This window comes from Astyanax mexicanus, chromosome 8 (genome assembly GCF_023375975.1).
Source record: "Astyanax mexicanus isolate ESR-SI-001 chromosome 8, AstMex3_surface, whole genome shotgun sequence".
In the NCBI taxonomy this organism is placed as follows: Eukaryota; Metazoa; Chordata; class Actinopteri; order Characiformes; family Acestrorhamphidae; genus Astyanax; species Astyanax mexicanus.
In genome coordinates, this window is record NC_064415.1 from 46,633,719 (window position 1) to 46,651,331 (window position 17,613).

At 40.4% G+C, this 17,613-nt stretch overlaps 1 long non-coding RNA gene across 1 annotated transcript; it reads left to right on the forward strand.

Annotated features, from left to right (window-relative positions):
- Positions 1-4,753: 4,753 nt before the first annotated feature.
- LOC125804013 (uncharacterized) lies at positions 4,754-7,200 on the forward strand. The gene is made up of 2 exons (XR_007440533.1): positions 4,754-5,035; positions 6,864-7,200. It is a non-coding gene; the product is annotated as an uncharacterized LOC125804013 (long non-coding RNA).
- Positions 7,201-17,613: the final 10,413 nt, after the last annotated feature.

Here is a 17,613-nt window from a genome sequence, read left to right on the forward strand (position 1 = left end):
TTTAGATTTGAAAAAAGCGATAATACAGGCTTGAGGCCTACAAAATCGATGTAGTTTTCCAGCCGTTGTAGAGGCAAAACATGTCCGATTTGGCTGAAAATTTGGAATCAAGATCAGATTATCAGTCTATATATGTGTATAAATTTGTGTGTTGATAGGGTGAAAGGTTCCTGTCTTCTGTCCATTTAGGTTGGAAAATAGCGATAAATAGAATAAATTGAAAATAGTTATTTTTTCACTGTAGAGCCTACTGAAGACTTATTTGGCTCATACTTGGCACATGTACTTCAAATGTCATTGTTAATTAGTAGCTTCAACAGTTTTGGCATGTTTTAAACTTTGACAGAGTTTTGGCCAAATAACTCTGAAAAGGCTTTCACGTACATGTTTGATCAAGGTTTATGGGCCTCAAATAGTTAAAATGTCAAGATTTTTTTGATAATTATTTACCTACAGGGTCTCAAGATTGCATCAAGACCAAACTTGTTTTGATTGATTAAGGACTTAAAGACAAGTTCGAAAAGAGCAAGTTTTACTCTTTTGGCCACTGATGAAAATCTTTGCATTTTTGGTAAACATATGTAATTACAAAGTTGTAAAGGCTATAGCAAAGTATACAACTAAAAAGAATAACAAGCCTAGGCCACTTGTACCTTTAGATATAACTGATTTTCTGCTATAGCGCCCCCTTGAGGCCAATCAACGCCATATTTTAATGGATGATAGAAGGCCCTGAGATACATGTAGGGTATAAGTATCGTCCTGATTGGTCATTGTTTAGCCTGTCAAAAGCTTGCTGGAATCTGATTGGCTAATAACGATCGCAAAAATTTGCATATCAAATTTTCCTTCTGTAAAACATTAGAACATAGGCCATAGATGATACATGCCAAAGGAGAGCTTCATAGCTTGTACGGTTCCTGAGAAACAGATTTTTAGCTTTGGCTCCGCCCCCTGGGGGCGTATGTCTACACAGATTGACGGGCTACCTCAGAATTATGTTGGCATCAAAGATGTAGAGTGGCATTAGTGTAGGTTTAAGCATTCAAAAGTTACAGCTGTTAGAGTAAATTTGGGTGTGCCACGGTAAGATTAATTTGCATATGGCGGCCATACTGTTTAAAAAGTTCTCAATTTTTTCGATAATTATTGAGGTTGGGACTCTGCTGAGTTGTTTGACACCAAATATGACAGGATTGGTCAATGACCCTAGGACAAGTTCTCAAAAGTAGGTTTTGCATATTATGCTAAATAGCAAAAAATCTAAGTGGGCGGAGCTTAGTGGTTCTATTGACCTTTTTGATTTGCCATTAACCAAGGAATCATATAATGCAAGAATTTTTGCTCTAGCTATTAGGTCGTAGGAGTTACCGGGCCAAACGCGTTGACCTTCGCCATAGCGCCCCCTTGAGGCCGATCGGGCTCATCTTTTGAATCTGAGTAGCGGTGAGAAGTACTACCATATGACCAAGTCTCAGCCCTGTAGGCCTTACGGTTTCTTCTGCCCGATCACTTCTATGGCAGAAAAAGAATAAGAATAATAATCGGAACAATTACAATAGGGTTTCTAGCACTACGTGCTCGAACCCCTAATTACAATAGGGTTTCTAGCACTACGTGCTCGAACCCCTAATAAATATAGCCGCAAGCGGCAATCATCGGGTTCAAGCACCAACTTGCACAATGGTGCCTACTGGAGCATTGAATGGTGATGTGTAAGAAGGTCTAATATGATTGGAGATGCCCTGTCACATTTAGAAATTATCAAGTTTTTCACCTGTTATTAATGTTGAGCAGAGGCCTTTCAACCTGATCAGTGCTTAAATTCACATGTAAATCTAGTGAACTTTGTAGGATATTCATTAAGTGAGTTAGAACTAGTCAAAAGGTGTCTACATGTTATTGGTATTGATCAGGTGGCTTCAACCAGAATGTTCACAAAGTGGTATTCAGATTGACCTTTGAACCTTTGCAGAACAAGCTGAAATGTTTGACCAAACAAGTTTAAATTAACACAAAGGAGTGAATGTTCTGATATGACATGTAATTACGAAGTTATTATAAATCTAGTTCTGAATTAAATGGCGCTTCATCAAGCACCAACTAGCACAATGGTGCCTACTAGAGCATAGGATGGTGATGTGTAAGAAGGTCTAACACAATTGGAGACATTCTGTCACATTTAAAATGATCAAAAGTCTTTCACCTGTTATTAATGTTGAGAAGAGGCACAAAGGAGTGAATTTTCTGATATGACATGTAATGTCAAGTTATTCTTAATCTAGTTCTGTATTAAATGGCGCTTCATCAGAGTGATATTGTACAGAGGTCTTTAACATTGTGAGATTACAGTAAATACTGCAGAGTTACAGCAATTTAGGTTAGAAATTCCAAGGACGCACAGATTGCTTGATGCCTGGAGAGTATTGTATGTGAAATTTTCACAAATGTTTTTAATGAACATTTACCTAGAGACTCTACAGTGTGCAGCAAGACTGAAATGGAGGTGATAGGCCAAATATCCAGAGAGTAGTTTCAATATAGCTATTTTCAAACAATTAGCAATTATGAATGAACAAAGCACTTTTTAAACATAGTTGTATTGAGAAATTTGTCAGAGCCACTGTACTAAATATGGCAAAAACAATTAGATGTCAAAATAGTACAGCGTGATTGACATATACTCGTTTTTTTGGAACAGCGCCCCCCAGTGGGCGGATTGTTTCAGCACTTTGCAGGTCACTACAGTGTCTCCACCTGAACATAACTGCCAAATATCATCCAGATTGGGCAACATTCAGCCTGCCAAAATGTCTGCTGAATGCTGATTGGCTGATGGTGTTCAGCCATGTTGATTGATTAAGTTGCCCTTTGAACATCCTTTAGAGGCTGTATGATAGATTCTGCATGCAAAGTTTCAACTTGCTAGGTTGCACGGTTGCTGAGAAACAGTGCTCCAAATTTACCTCTTGAAGTGAATGGGGCATATATCCGGAAGGACTAATTTGCATATGGCGGCCATATTGTTTACATATTTCAACTTTTTCTTAATGAATATTGAAGCGCATGCTCTCACGAGTGTTTTGATACCAAACATGCCAGGATTGGTCAAAATTCCTAGGACTAGTTTGCAAAAGTAGGTTTTGCATATTATGCAAATTAGCACAAAATCTATATAGACGGAAGTGCATGGTCCAAATTGGAAAGTTGTTGGTATTAACCCAAGGAATCCATCAAAAAAAAAGAATTTTGAATGTAGGTCTTATGGTTTTTGAGTTATTGAGAAAATTGTGAAAAATGAATTTCCTTGTTTATAGCGCCACCACTTGACCAATCGGTGCCATTTTTGTTATCCACCGAGATGCACTGATCCTACATCTACCTACCAAGTTTCATTTCTCTATGACTTACGGTTTAGGCTGCACAACTGTTTTTACAGGAGAAAAAGAATAATAATAATAATAAATATAGCCGCAAGCGGCAATCATCGGGTTCAAGCACCAACTTGCACAATGGTGCCTACTGGAGCATTGAATGGTGATGTGTAAGAAGGTCTAATATGATTGGAGATGCCCTGTCACATTTAGAAATTATCAAGTTTTTCACCTGTTATTAATGTTGAGCAGAGGCCTTTCAACCTGATCAGTGCTTAAATTCACATGTAAATCTAGTGAACTTTGTAGGATATTCATTAAGTGAGTTAGAACTAGTCAAAAGGTGACTACATGTTATTGGTATTGATCAGGTGGCTTCAACCAGAATGTTCACAAAGTGGTATTCAGATTGACCTTTGAACCTTTGCAGAACAAGCTGAAATGTTTGACCAAACAAGTTTAAATTAACACAAAGGAGTGAATGTTCTGATATGACATGTAATTACGAAGTTATTATAAATCTAGTTCTGAATTAAATGGCGCTTCATCAAGCACCAACTAGCACAATGGTGCCTACTAGAGCATAGGATGGTGATGTGTAAGAAGGTCTAACACAATTGGAGACATTCTGTCACATTTAAAATGATCAAAAGTCTTTCACCTGTTATTAATGTTGAGAAGAGGCACAAAGGAGTGAATGTTCTGATATGACATGTAATGTCAAGTTATTCTTAATCTAGTTCTGTATTAAATGGCGCTTCATCAGAGTGATATTGTACAGAGGTCTTTAACATTGTGAGATAACAGCAAATACTGCAGAGTTACAGCAATTTAGGTTAGAAATTCCAAGGACGCACAGATTGCTTGATGCCTGGAGAGTATTGTATGTGAAATTTTCACAAATGTTTTTAATGAACATTTACCTAGAGACTCTACAGTGTGCAGCAAGACTGAAATGGAGGTGATAGGCCAAATATCCAGAGAGTAGTTTCAATATAGCTATTTTCAAACAATTAGCAATTATGAATGAACAAAGCACTTTTTAAACATAGTTGTATTGAGAAATTTGTCAGAGCCACTGTACTAAATATGGCAAAAACAATTAGATGTCAAAATAGTACAGCGTGATTGACATATACTCGTTTTTTTGGAACAGCGCCCCCCAGTGGGCGGATTGTTTCAGCACTTTGCAGGTCACTACAGTGTCTCCACCTGAACATAACTGCCAAATATCATCCAGATTGGGCAACATTCAGCCTGCCAAAATGTCTGCTGAATGCTGATTGGCTGATGGTGTTCAGCCATGTTGATAGATTAAGTTGCCCTTTGAACATCCTTTAGAGGCTGTATGATAGATTCTGCATGCAAAGTTTCAACTTGCTAGGTTGCACGGTTGCTGAGAAACAGTGCTCCAAATTTACCTCTTGAAGTGAATGGGGCATATATCCGGAAGGACTAATTTGCATATGGCGGCCATATTGTTTACATATTTCAACTTTTTCTTAATGAATATTGAAGCGCATGCTCTCACGAGTGTTTTGATACCAAACATGCCAGGATTGGTCAAAATTCCTAGGACTAGTTTGCAAAAGTAGGTTTTGCATATTATGCAAATTAGCACAAAATCTATATAGACGGAAGTGCATGGTCCAAATTGGAAAGTTGTTGGTATTAACCCAAGGAATCCATCAAAAAAAAGAATTTTGAATGTAGGTCTTATGGTTTTTGAGTTATTGAGAAAATTGTGAAAAATGAATTTCCTTGTTTATAGCGCCACCACTTGACCAATCGGTGCCATTTTTGTTATCCACCGAGATGCACTGATCCTACATCTACCTACCAAGTTTCATTTCTCTATGACTTACGGTTTAGGCTGCACAACTGTTTTTACAGGAGAAAAAGAATAATAATAATAATAAATATAGCCGCAAGCGGCAATCATCGGGTTCAAGCACCAACTTGCACAATGGTGCCTACTGGAGCATTGAATGGTGATGTGTAAGAAGGTCTAATATGATTGGAGATGCCCTGTCACATTTAGAAATTATCAAGTTTTTCACCTGTTATTAATGTTGAGCAGAGGCCTTTCAACCTGATCAGTGCTTAAATTCACATGTAAATCTAGTGAACTTTGTAGGATATTCATTAAGTGAGTTAGAACTAGTCAAAAGGTGTCTACATGTTATTGGTATTGATCAGGTGGCTTCAACCAGAATGTTCACAAAGTGGTATTCAGATTGACCTTTGAACCTTTGCAGAACAAGCTGAAATGTTTGACCAAACAAGTTTAAATTAACACAAAGGAGTGAATGTTCTGATATGACATGTAATTACGAAGTTATTATAAATCTAGTTCTGAATTAAATGGCGCTTCATCAAGCACCAACTAGCACAATGGTGCCTACTAGAGCATAGGATGGTGATGTGTAAGAAGGTCTAACACAATTGGAGACATTCTGTCACATTTAAAATGATCAAAAGTCTTTCACCTGTTATTAATGTTGAGAAGAGGCACAAAGGAGTGAATGTTCTGATATGACATGTAATGTCAAGTTATTCTTAATCTAGTTCTGTATTAAATGGCGCTTCATCAGAGTGATATTGTACAGAGGTCTTTAACATTGTGAGATTACAGCAAATACTGCAGAGTTACAGCAATTTAGGTTAGAAATTCCAAGGACGCACAGATTGCTTGATGCCTGGAGAGTATTGTATGTGAAATTTTCACAAATGTTTTTAATGAACATTTACCTAGAGACTCTACAGTGTGCAGCAAGACTGAAATGGAGGTGATAGGCCAAATATCCAGAGAGTAGTTTCAATATAGCTATTTTCAAACAATTAGCAATTATGAATGAACAAAGCACTTTTTAAACATAGTTGTATTGAGAAATTTGTCAGAGCCACTGTACTAAATATGGCAAAAACAATTAGATGTCAAAATAGTACAGCATGATTGACATATACTCGTTTTTTTGGAACAGCGCCCCCCAGTGGGCGGATTGTTTCAGCACTTTGCAGGTCACTACAGTGTCTCCACCTGAACATAACTGCCAAATATCATCCAGATTGGGCAACATTCAGCCTGCCAAAATGTCTGCTGAATGCTGATTGGCTGATGGTGTTCAGCCATGTTGATTGATTAAGTTGCGCTTTGAACATCCTTTAGAGGCTGTATGATAGATTCTGCATGCAAAGTTTCAACTTGCTAGGTTGCACGGTTGCTGAGAAACAGTGCTCCAAATTTACCTCTTGAAGTGAATGGGGCATATATCCGGAAGGACTAATTTGCATATGGCGGCCATATTGTTTACATATTTCAACTTTTTCTTAATGAATATTGAAGCGCATGCTCTCACGAGTGTTTTGATACCAAACATGCCAGGATTGGTCAAAATTCCTAGGACTAGTTTGCAAAAGTAGGTTTTGCATATTATGCAAATTAGCACAAAATCTATATAGACGGAAGTGCATGGTCCAAATTGGAAGGTTGTTGGTATTGACCCAAGGAATCCATCAAAAAAAGAATTTTGAATGTAGGTCTTATGGTTTTTGAGTTATTGAGAAAATTGTGAAAAATGAATTTCCTTGTTTATAGCGCCACCACTTGACCAATCGGTGCCATTTTTGTTGTCCACCGAGATGCACTGATCCTACATCTACCTACCAAGTTTCATTTCTCTATGACTTACGGTTTAGGCTGCACAACTGTTTTTACAGGAGAAAAAGAATAATAATAATAATAATAAGAAGAAGAAGAAGAAAAATCTTAGCAAAAACAATAGGGTTCTACGCACCTTCGGTGCTTGAACCCTAATAATAAGAAGAAGAAGAAGAAAAATCTTAGCAAAAACAATAGGGTTCTACGCACCTTCGGTGCTTGAACCCTAAAAAAGCAACAAAAATGTGTTAATGTTCTTCCATTATTTAAAATGCAATGATTTTGCTATCTGAAATATATGCAGATATCTGCATATATGCTATCTGAAATATATGCATGTAACATATATATATTGTTGCAACATTTTATTTAATAATAATGTAAAAAACTGAAATGATACAATTAATGTATTATTTAGGCTGTTTCCGCATCAACAGTAGCCTTAATAACGTTAACAAATTAACACAATAAAAAAATAATAATCGTAGCCAATTGTCATGGTTTGTACAGAATGCAGACACGTACAGATACTGATAAAACAATCTTTATTATAAAATAAACAGAGGTAAATCGTGGTCGATGCAGAAACTAAGGTAATCACCATAAACAAGAGCAACGTAGGAAAAAAACATACCATAACCGAGAAACAGTCCAGAGTTCATACACGAGATATCCAGTAGCAGAGGTAATCCAAGAGGCAGTAGTGATACACAGTCCAGGTAATACACAGAAAATCCAATATCAGAGGCAAAGGCAATAATCGGCGTCGAGAAAACAAAGGCAAGGTCATACACGAGATAAACAGAGACAAGAGATATAGAAACGCTTTGTAAAGAGGAGAACCTACAATACGCGGCGTGAGTGTGTGTGTGGTGTGCTCTTAAATAGTGCCAGTAATCAGTATTCGGGACTTCCTGGAGGAAGCAGGTGAGGTGTCACGTGATCAGCTGTGTGCGTGATGTCAGCGGGTGGTGCATTCTGGGTAGTGTAGTTTATGACCTGAGAGCCTCCGTTAGAGCTGGGTGTGGAAGGGACAGAGGAGCTAACAGCACCAGACGTGACAGTACCTCCCCCCGAGGGAGTCGGAACGGAGACGGAACGGGGACGACCACGACGACGTCCACCCGACGGGCAGGGAGAACCGGCGGGAGAAACAGGAGTTGCCACAGAGGTGCCGGACAGGCGGGGGTTGCGAGACTGAGAACCCCGACGCACCGAAACTGAAGAAGAGAGTGAGCGCTTGGGACACCCACAGGGTCTAGGAGCAGGTTTACCAGGGTGACGGGCATGAAATTCGTCCAAAAGAGCAGGATCCAGCACATCACCGGCGGCAACCCAGCAACGCTCCTCAGGGCCGTAACCCTCCCAGGCTATAAGGTACTGGAGCACACCGCCACGCCTGCGTGAATCCAGCACCTCTCGAACCGCATAGGTAGACGAATCCTCCCCCTCCACTGCCGCGGGCGGCACGTCATGTGGAACACCCTCAGCAAGCGGACCTGGGACAAGGGGCTTGAGCAGAGAAACATGGAACGAGTTATGCACTCTGTACTGAGCAGGCAACTCAATTTCATAAGTTACATCGTTAACTTAAGACAAAAATTTAAATGGGCCAATATATCTAGGCAGAAGTTGCTTACAGGACCCTTCAAACCTCAAGTCCCGGGTCGACAACCACACCCTGTCTCCGGGCTGGTATTGGGGGGTGGTACCTCGGTGTCTGTCAGACTGCTCCTTATACTTGCGTAAGACCTCTGAAATTTGTTGATGCGTCTCCTCCCACACCTGCTCACTCCGCTTCATCCAGTCGTCAACAGCAGGTACCTCAGTAGACGACGCTGTCCACGGAGCCAACGGAGGCTGGTACCCCAGAATGCACTGAAAAGGAGTGAGACCAGATGTGGAGTTGATGAGAGAGTTCTGAGCTATCTCAGCCCAACTGAGGTGCTGTGACCAATCAGTAGGATATTTAAAACAATACAGCCTCAGAAATTTGCCTAGTTCCTGATTAACCCTTTCACATTGCCCATTACTGGTGGGATGAAACCCAGAAGTGAGACTGACGTGGACACCTAAGTGTTCAAAGAAGGATTTCCAAACTCTGGAGGTAAATTGTGGGCTCTATCAGAAAGAATGTCCTCTGGGACACCAAAATGTCTGAAAATGTGTGTATAAATGGCTTGAGCTGTCTGAAGAGCATTAGGTAGTGCAGGAAAAGGGATAAATTTAACTCCCCTAGAAAATCTGTCTACGACTGGGAGAATGGTAGTGTAACCATCTGATTCAGGTAGATCTGTAACAAAATCTACAGCAATGTGTGACCATGGTCTTTCAGGAACAGGCAGAGGACATAGTTTACCAGCTGGAAGGGTTTTGGGTGTTTTGCATTGTGCACAAACGGAACATGAAACGATGAATGATTGTAAGTCAGCTCGCATGGTTTCCCACCAATAGCGAGCTAAAATCAGCTGTAGCGTACGTGTAACCCCAGGGTGACCAGAAGTAAGGGCAGAATGTGCCCAGCCAATGAGTCGGTCGCAAAACTGTACGGGTACATAAGTCTTGTGAGGAGGACAGCCCTCCGGAGGTGGTGTTTGAACTAAACTTTGCTGAATGAGATACATAGGTACATAGGTGGCGTTACGCAACTGCTCAAGAGCGCATGGAATGAGGGGCAATGGGTACGCAAACTTCTTAGTAATAGCGTTTAAACCTCTGTAATCTATACAGGGTCTCAGTCCCCCGTCCTTTTTCTTCACAAAGAAGAAACCCGAACCGACAGGAGACTTCGGCGGGCGAATGAAACCCTGAGCTAAAGCTTCGGTGACGTAATCAGTCATAGCCTTTTCCTCATCGAGAGTGAGGGGGTAAACTCTAGCTTTGGGTAAAGTGGCACCCTCCACTAGGTCGATAGCACAGTCACAGGAGCGATGAGGAGGTAATTTAGTAGCGTTATCTTTACTAAACACTTAAAAAAAACCTGAATATTCAGTGGGAATAACAGGGGGGTCAGAAACTTCGGGACTTTCCACAGAAGTGGACTGAATGATAAGGCTATCCAAAACTAAACAGTTCTTATGACAGTGTGAAGACCAAACTGTGATATCCCCATCGCGCCAGGAGACAGTGGGATTGTGGGCTTGAGCCATGGCATGCCCAGGATAACTGGATGCTCGGTGCTGGGAAGCACGAATAGTGGCAGTTCCTCAAAATTAAGAGCGCTGGCTTGTAGGGTGATGGGTAGCGTCTGCAGAGTAACTGGCTTGGAGCGAACCGTCTTCCCGTCCACAGCATGAATGGATAGGGGACGCAGAAGTTCTCGGGTGGGTACGCCATGCTCCTTAACCAGGTCCAGACTGATGAAGTTCCCTTCCGACCCGGAATCTACAAGCGCTGGGACAGAGAGCATACCATCAGGTAACATAACATTTACTTGTAATGAGAAACATTTAGAACGAAGAATTGAGTTTTGCTTACGTACCACGTTAGTGCGTGGAGAGCACTCCACACGCTGTCCCAGGGCTGGAGCTTTCACAGGTCGGGTCAGGAGACCACACTCAGCCTTGAAATGACCAGGCTCCCCGCATTAAAGGCACAAATAAAGCCGGATCCGGCGCTGCCGCTCCTCTGGAGTTAGCTGGGTTTTCTGACCATGGGCTCTGGGGCAGACAGCGCAGCTTTCTCTGGTGTGGGAGTGCGGGGCAAAGTCACAGGAGCTTGTGGAGTGAGTGAGCTGGTCTTGGGGCGGCGTGAAAAAAGTTGGTCCAACCGAATAGAGAGAGAAATTAGTTGATCCAAGGTAAGTGAATCGTCTCTGCAGGCTAACTCCCTCTGTATATCAGGGTTGAGTCCGCATTGAGTTGAGTCAACTTTTGTGTGGAGAACACTGTACCCACCAAAACTGTGCGGTGTTTCTCCAACAACAAACCATGGATCAACCCTGATATTAAAGCTCTCCTGAAGGAGAAAAAGAGGGCTTTTAAATCAGGTGACAAGGACAGAATGAAATCTGCACAGAGGGAGTTAAGACGAAAGATCTGGGATGGTAAAGCCAGTTACAGGAGGAAGATGGAGGACCAACTGCAGCACAATAATGTCAGCAGAGTCTGGAATAGCCTCAAAACTATTTCAGGCCACAGGAAACCTGACTCTCAGGCAGTGGGGGATCAAAAATGGGTAAACGAACTCAATCTGTTTTTCAACAGGTTTGATCATGCACCTACTCCCCCCACTGCACAAACATCACTGCAGAAATCTCCCCATCTGGCACTACCAGCATGCTGCCCTACACCCACCCCTCCCTCTCTCAACCCAAAGTCACCACCAGACAGATCCTCTGCTGACACAAGCTCCAGCACTCAGCCCCCACAATCCAGCCTCACACTCACAACATCCCAGGTGAGATGTGCACTCAAGAAGATCAAGGTCAGAAAGGCTGCAGGTCCAGATGGCATCAGCTCAAGAGTTCTGAAGACCAAGTGCCAACGTTCTGAAGACCAACGAGTTGTGCACTGTGACCCAGTACATTTTTAACCTGAGCTTGAGGCTAGGGAGGGTTCCACAGCTGTGGAAAACATCCTGTGTGGTACCAATTCCAAAGACCCCGCATCCAAAAGACCTCAACAGCTACAGGCCAGTGGCACTTACATCTCACCTGATGAAGACCCTGGAGAGACTGCTCCTCATCCACCTTCTCCCCCTGGTGAATTCATCAATGGACCCACTTCAGTTTGCCTATCAACCTGGCATTGGAGTGGAAGATGCCATCATCCACCTGCTACACAGATCTCTGTCCCACCTGGAGAATGCTGGGAGTACTGTGAGAATCATGTTCTTTGATTTCTCCAGTGCTTTCAATACCATCCAACCCATGCTCCTGAAGGACAAGCTGGAGGTCACAGGATTGGACCATCACCTCACCACCTGGATTCTGGACTATCTTACTAACAGACTGCAGTATGTGAGGACGCAGGGCTGTCAGTCTGACATGGTCATCTGCAGCACGGGGGCTCCACAGGGAACAGTTCTTGCTCCTTTCTTGTTCACCCTCTACACTGCAGACTTCAAGTACAGCTCTGCCAGCTGCCACCTGCAAAAGTTCTCAGACGACTCTGCTATCGTCGGACTCATCAGTGATGGAGATGACAAGGAGTACAGAGAACTGACGCAGGACTTTGTGAAATGGTGCCAGAGGAACTGCCTGCAGATCAACGCAGGAAAAACCAAAACACTCTCCTCCGGTGCCTGTGAACATCCAGGGCTCGGATATTGAGATAGTGAGGTCCTACAAGTACCTAGGTGTCCACCTTAACAACAAGCTGGACTGGACTGACAACACGGCTGCTCTCTACAGGAAAGGTCAGAGCAGACTGCATCTCCTGAGGAGACTCCGGTCCTTTGGCGTGCGGGGGACACTACTGAGGACCTTCTTTGATGCCGTGGTGGCATCAGCCATCTTTTATGGAGTGGTCTGCTGGGGCAGCAGCATCTCCACCGCTGACAGGAAGAGACTGGACAGAATCATCAGGAAGTCCAGCTCTGTCCTGGGGTGTCCTCTGGACCCAGTGGAGGTGGTGGGAAACAGGAGGATGAGGACTAAGCTTAACAACATGCTGAAGAACCTGTCCCATCCCATGCATCACTCTCTGACAGCACTGAGCAGCTCCTTCAGTACCCGGCTGCTGCACCCACGCTGTGTGAAGGAGAGATACCGCAGGTCCTTCGTTCCACACGCCATCAGACTTTACAACACACCGCGCTCCCAGTAAACACTAGTTTACTATCTCAGGACTTCATACAAACCTACATACTACTCAGTGTAGCTGTAATGCTTACCGTGTGCAATATCCATCTCACTACGGGTACTGTGATCATCATTTGTGCAATTTATTTAATGTGCAATATTTTTTTTTCTCACTTTTGTTTTTATCTATTATTTATTTGATATTTATTCACTGTTACTCTTGTGCAATAATACTGGTCCACCCTACCATAATCATATCTCTATGCACTAGATGTATATATATTTTTTTCTTTTACTATATATAATTTTTTAAACTCTTTATATATTTTCCTACAATAGGTTTTCTGTATATATAGATTTATCATTATTTGTATTTACCTTTTCCTGACCTGTTTACCTTTACTCTGCACTGCTGTAACATGGTAAATTTCCCCATTGTGGGATTAATAAAGGATTATCTTATCTTATCTTATCTTATCTGAATACGTTAAGCAGAGCTGCGTTATTCCATCCACTACCAGCTGCAAGAGTCCGGAACTCCAAAGCGTAGGAAGCCACCGGCTTCTGACCTTGATTGAGAGCCAGCAAAAGTTCTCCATTTGACTGTCCATAGCGAGAATGATCGAAAACAGGGTCAAAAAATCAGCGTAACTAGCCCTAGACACTTCCTCCCAAATAGCTGTAGCCCATTCTAGTGCCTTACCAGAAAGTCGGGAGATAATAAAACCGATCTTAGCATTATCGGTTGTGGGCGGTGAATTACTAAAAAACACAAAGCATTGCAAAAGGAAACCGCTGTATTTTTCCGGATCCCCATCAAAATACTCCGGTTTAGATACAAAAAAACAGACAAAGAGGATTTTTCGTTGGGCATACTGGGGGCAGCTAACGGGGTAGGGCTAGGCTCAGTTAAGCCTCTGAGGTGAGCTAGCAGCTCAGAAAGCTGTTGCTGCTGTGTAGCTTGTTGGCGGGCTAGCTCAGAAACAGCTTGGGTCACACCCGCGAGCATTTGCTGGTGCTGACCGAGTAGCCTACCCTGGTTGGCTAAACCAGATCTAATAGCCTCAGTATCTGTTATCTGATTTTGAACGACCGCGTATTCGGTCATGGTTTGTACAGAATGCAGACACGTACAGATACTGATAAAACAGTGTTTATTATAAAATAAACAGAGGTAAATCGTGGTCGATGCAGAAAAACAGGCAATCACCATAAACAAGAGCAACGTAGGAAAAAAACATACCATAACCGAGAAACAGTCCAGAGTTCATACACGAGATATCCAGTAGCAGAGGTAATCCAAGAGGCAGTAGTGATACACAGTCCAGGTAATACACAGAAAATCCAATATCAGAGGCAATAATCGGCGTCGAGAAAACAAAGGCAAGGTCATACACGAGAATAACAGAGACAAGAGATATAGAAACGCTTTGTAAAGAGGAGAACCTACAATACGCGGCGTGAGTGTGTGTGTGGTGTGCTCTTAAATAGTGCCAGTAATCAGTATTCGGGACTTCCTGGAGGAAGCAGGTGAGGTGTCACGTGATCAGGTGTGTGCGTGATGTCAGCGGGTGGTGCATTCTGGGTAGTGTAGTTGTTGACCTAAGAGCCTCCGTTAAAGCTGGGTGTGGAAGGGACCGAGGAGCTAACAGCACCAGACGTGACACCAATGCTTTCATTAAAAAAAGAAATATAAGCAATTCTAATGCATTTATAGTCACTATTTATAAAATATTAAAAAATAAAAGTAAATAAATTAAACACCATAAGGAATACCAGTGCTGATACTTAGAGTTAGTGTCCTTTTGTGGCTCAGTGGGATAAACCCGTTAGGTTAGATGTATAGACATGAGCAGTCTCGTGTACAGCATAGTGTTCAGCCTCCTTTCTGTCAGTTCTTATCTTTTGATAAGCTCTCAAGGAATAAAAATATGTTCAATAAAATACTGATTTGTCTTTTGATATTTGTTTGTAATCAGTACCAACTTTTCTTTTTAGACATCAAAAAAGTTACACATACCTTTTTAAATATATTTTTACATTTATTGTATTTATATTTATTAATTTTTACATATAGCATACTTTTTAAATTTACATGTTTTTAATGATTTGCTATTAAATAAAATATTGACTTAGCAAAAACATATATCTGATATCTGTTGCCTATATTTCAGATATATTCTGTTAATTCAACTTTATTCTTCAGACTATGAAAGTTCCAAACATACTATGTTTTAGGGAAACGCATCTACATCATTCCCACAACATAATCAATATTGTTAACTTGAAGTAATGGTTTAATTTGATCAGATCTTGATCAAATTATGAACACAATTTAAGAAACAAATGATTTATGTTCTGGAGAAAAAAATGTTCCATATGCTGTGATACCTAAAATATTGAGGAAACAAAATACAATTGTTAAAGGGTAGAAGTTGCCTGTGCACATTAGAACCAGTCTGCCAACACCATGACCACCCAGTTTATACATAATCAGCTGTTTGTTCCAATATGTTGCTATCAAGTATAAGAGTCAGCCTCTGTAAGTCATTCCAACACCTTGGCTTCCAAGTATAACACTAAATTGACCCATGCACCCTTGGACTCACCTATAACATCCATATGTTCTTAAGTTTCCACCAGTTCACTAATTTCTTAGAAGATCCACAAAGCATTGCAGAGTAGTTGGACATACAATAATTGAACATTTAGTTGTTGTGCCAGACTGCACCTTTTTTCAAAGTGCCATTGATTTATCACTGGTTAGTCAGTAGGGCTGTGTATTTGCAGAAACTTGGTCAGACTAATGCACTAATACCTCTACCTCAGCAAATAAAATTTTTAAAAATACTTACAACAAATATTTGGCTATATATGTAATTTCTGCTATATTGTTTCTTACATGCTGTATGCAGGTTTGTCACTTGATTTCTCTACTGTTCGCTTGTTTAATGCACATTTTTTTGATAATCTACTTAAACAAATATTTTGCCTAGTTCTGTATATTAAAATGATAACTCATTGCACTACAGGAAGCACAGTTCCAGTACAAACAACAATTCAACACTGAACAAAAGTATGCTGCACTATGGAGGACCAAAACTGCCAAAATTAAAAATAAATAAATAAATACATAAATAAAAACGTAAGTAAATGACTCAATAAAAGTAATATGGCGATTAAAATTTTAAAGAATAATGATAATTAATATTGAAATAAATGCATATACATAAAAATAAAAATCTTAATATATAAAACAGTGGATAAACTGAAATGTTAATTTCTTAACATTGTTTGATTTTTCTTTTGATTCATTTGTTTATTTATTTCCATAACTATTTTTTTCTGCATTCATTTGTTTCTGAATTTATTTCCCAATTTATTTATTTCTGCATTATTTTTTTCTGCTTTTCCTTTTCCTTATATGATAATGAAGGGGCTGTCCAGCAATGGTGTCACAGTGTCTTAGCAGCGTTCCTATTGGACAGGCTTGTTTGGGCCTAGCACTGTTAGCATCATCACCTGTGACGGTCGTAGTCCTGAAGCTGAATTCAGCTGGTGTTAGGTTTGCCTAGCGCTGGAGAACTTGGTCTGAACGTGGCTGTTTACTGAATGAGATATATAAAGATTACTTAGGTTGTAATAAAAACTCTGATCCATTTCATCGCGGCGAGCAGCTGCCTCTCTGACCAGGTCCGATACCGACCTTCACCATGACATTTCAGCTCTTGGACTCTTCTCGAGCGCTAGGCAAATACATGTAAAATAGAACCTAAATTAGCATTATGCTAGCACAGGGGTGCTCAAACTCCAGCCTGGATCCAAACCCAAATGAGTCATATCGTGGACCAAGCGTATATTTCACGTGATCTCGGTTCAGTCACGACCTGCAGCACTCAGCTACCTAATGGTAGCTGAATTCAGCTTCAGGAATACAACCGTCACAGATGGTGATGCTAACAGTGCTAGGCATTTTACATCATTGCTGGACAGCTCCTTCATTATCATATAAGGACAAGGAAAAGCAGAAAAAAATAAATAAGGAAAAAAATGAATGCAGAAATAAATAGTTATGGAAATATGGAAATAAAGAAAAATCATACAATGTTAATAAAGAAATTAACATTTGAGTTTATCCACAGTTTAATATATTAAGATATTTATTTTTATGTATGTATTTATTTTATGTTAATTATTCTTAAATTTTTTGATCTCTTGAATTTTTTTAATCTCTTAATTTACTCTTTTTAATTGTCACCAAGTTATTAAAAGATTCAGTGTTGAGAGGGAGTGTGGGAAAACGTATTATTCAAGTAATAAGAACATTATTTGATGATTTTACGTGTTTTAGATTGTAAAACCTACAATTTTTAGAGTAAAATTAATATTTATAAATAGTTGACATTTAAGTAAAAAAAAGACTTGTGAGAATCACACACTGTAATATTTTAATAGTTGGGTTGATTACAACAATATTCTGTTCTTCTAGTAGTGCAGAATGTTTTATGGTCTGAGGACCTGGCAGAGCAAACTTTTTTTTAACTTTTTTTTTTTGTCTGGCCTTGTTTCCGCCGCCTAATGTCTGCCATTTCCTTTTCCATTTTGACTCATTAGAGGTAAGACGTTCTGTTTGTTCCTGCATAGAATGGTTTTGATATTGCGATGTTTTTGTAAATTAACAATTAAAAAGTAGTTTACAATGTTTTTACTGTGTTAGAAAAAGAAGTGATTTTAATGCGTTTAGTGCGTTTAATCATTTTTGTAAGTAATTGTAATCAGTTTGTAAATAATTACATTAATTTTGGTGTAGAGTCTAGAGAGATCACAACACAACC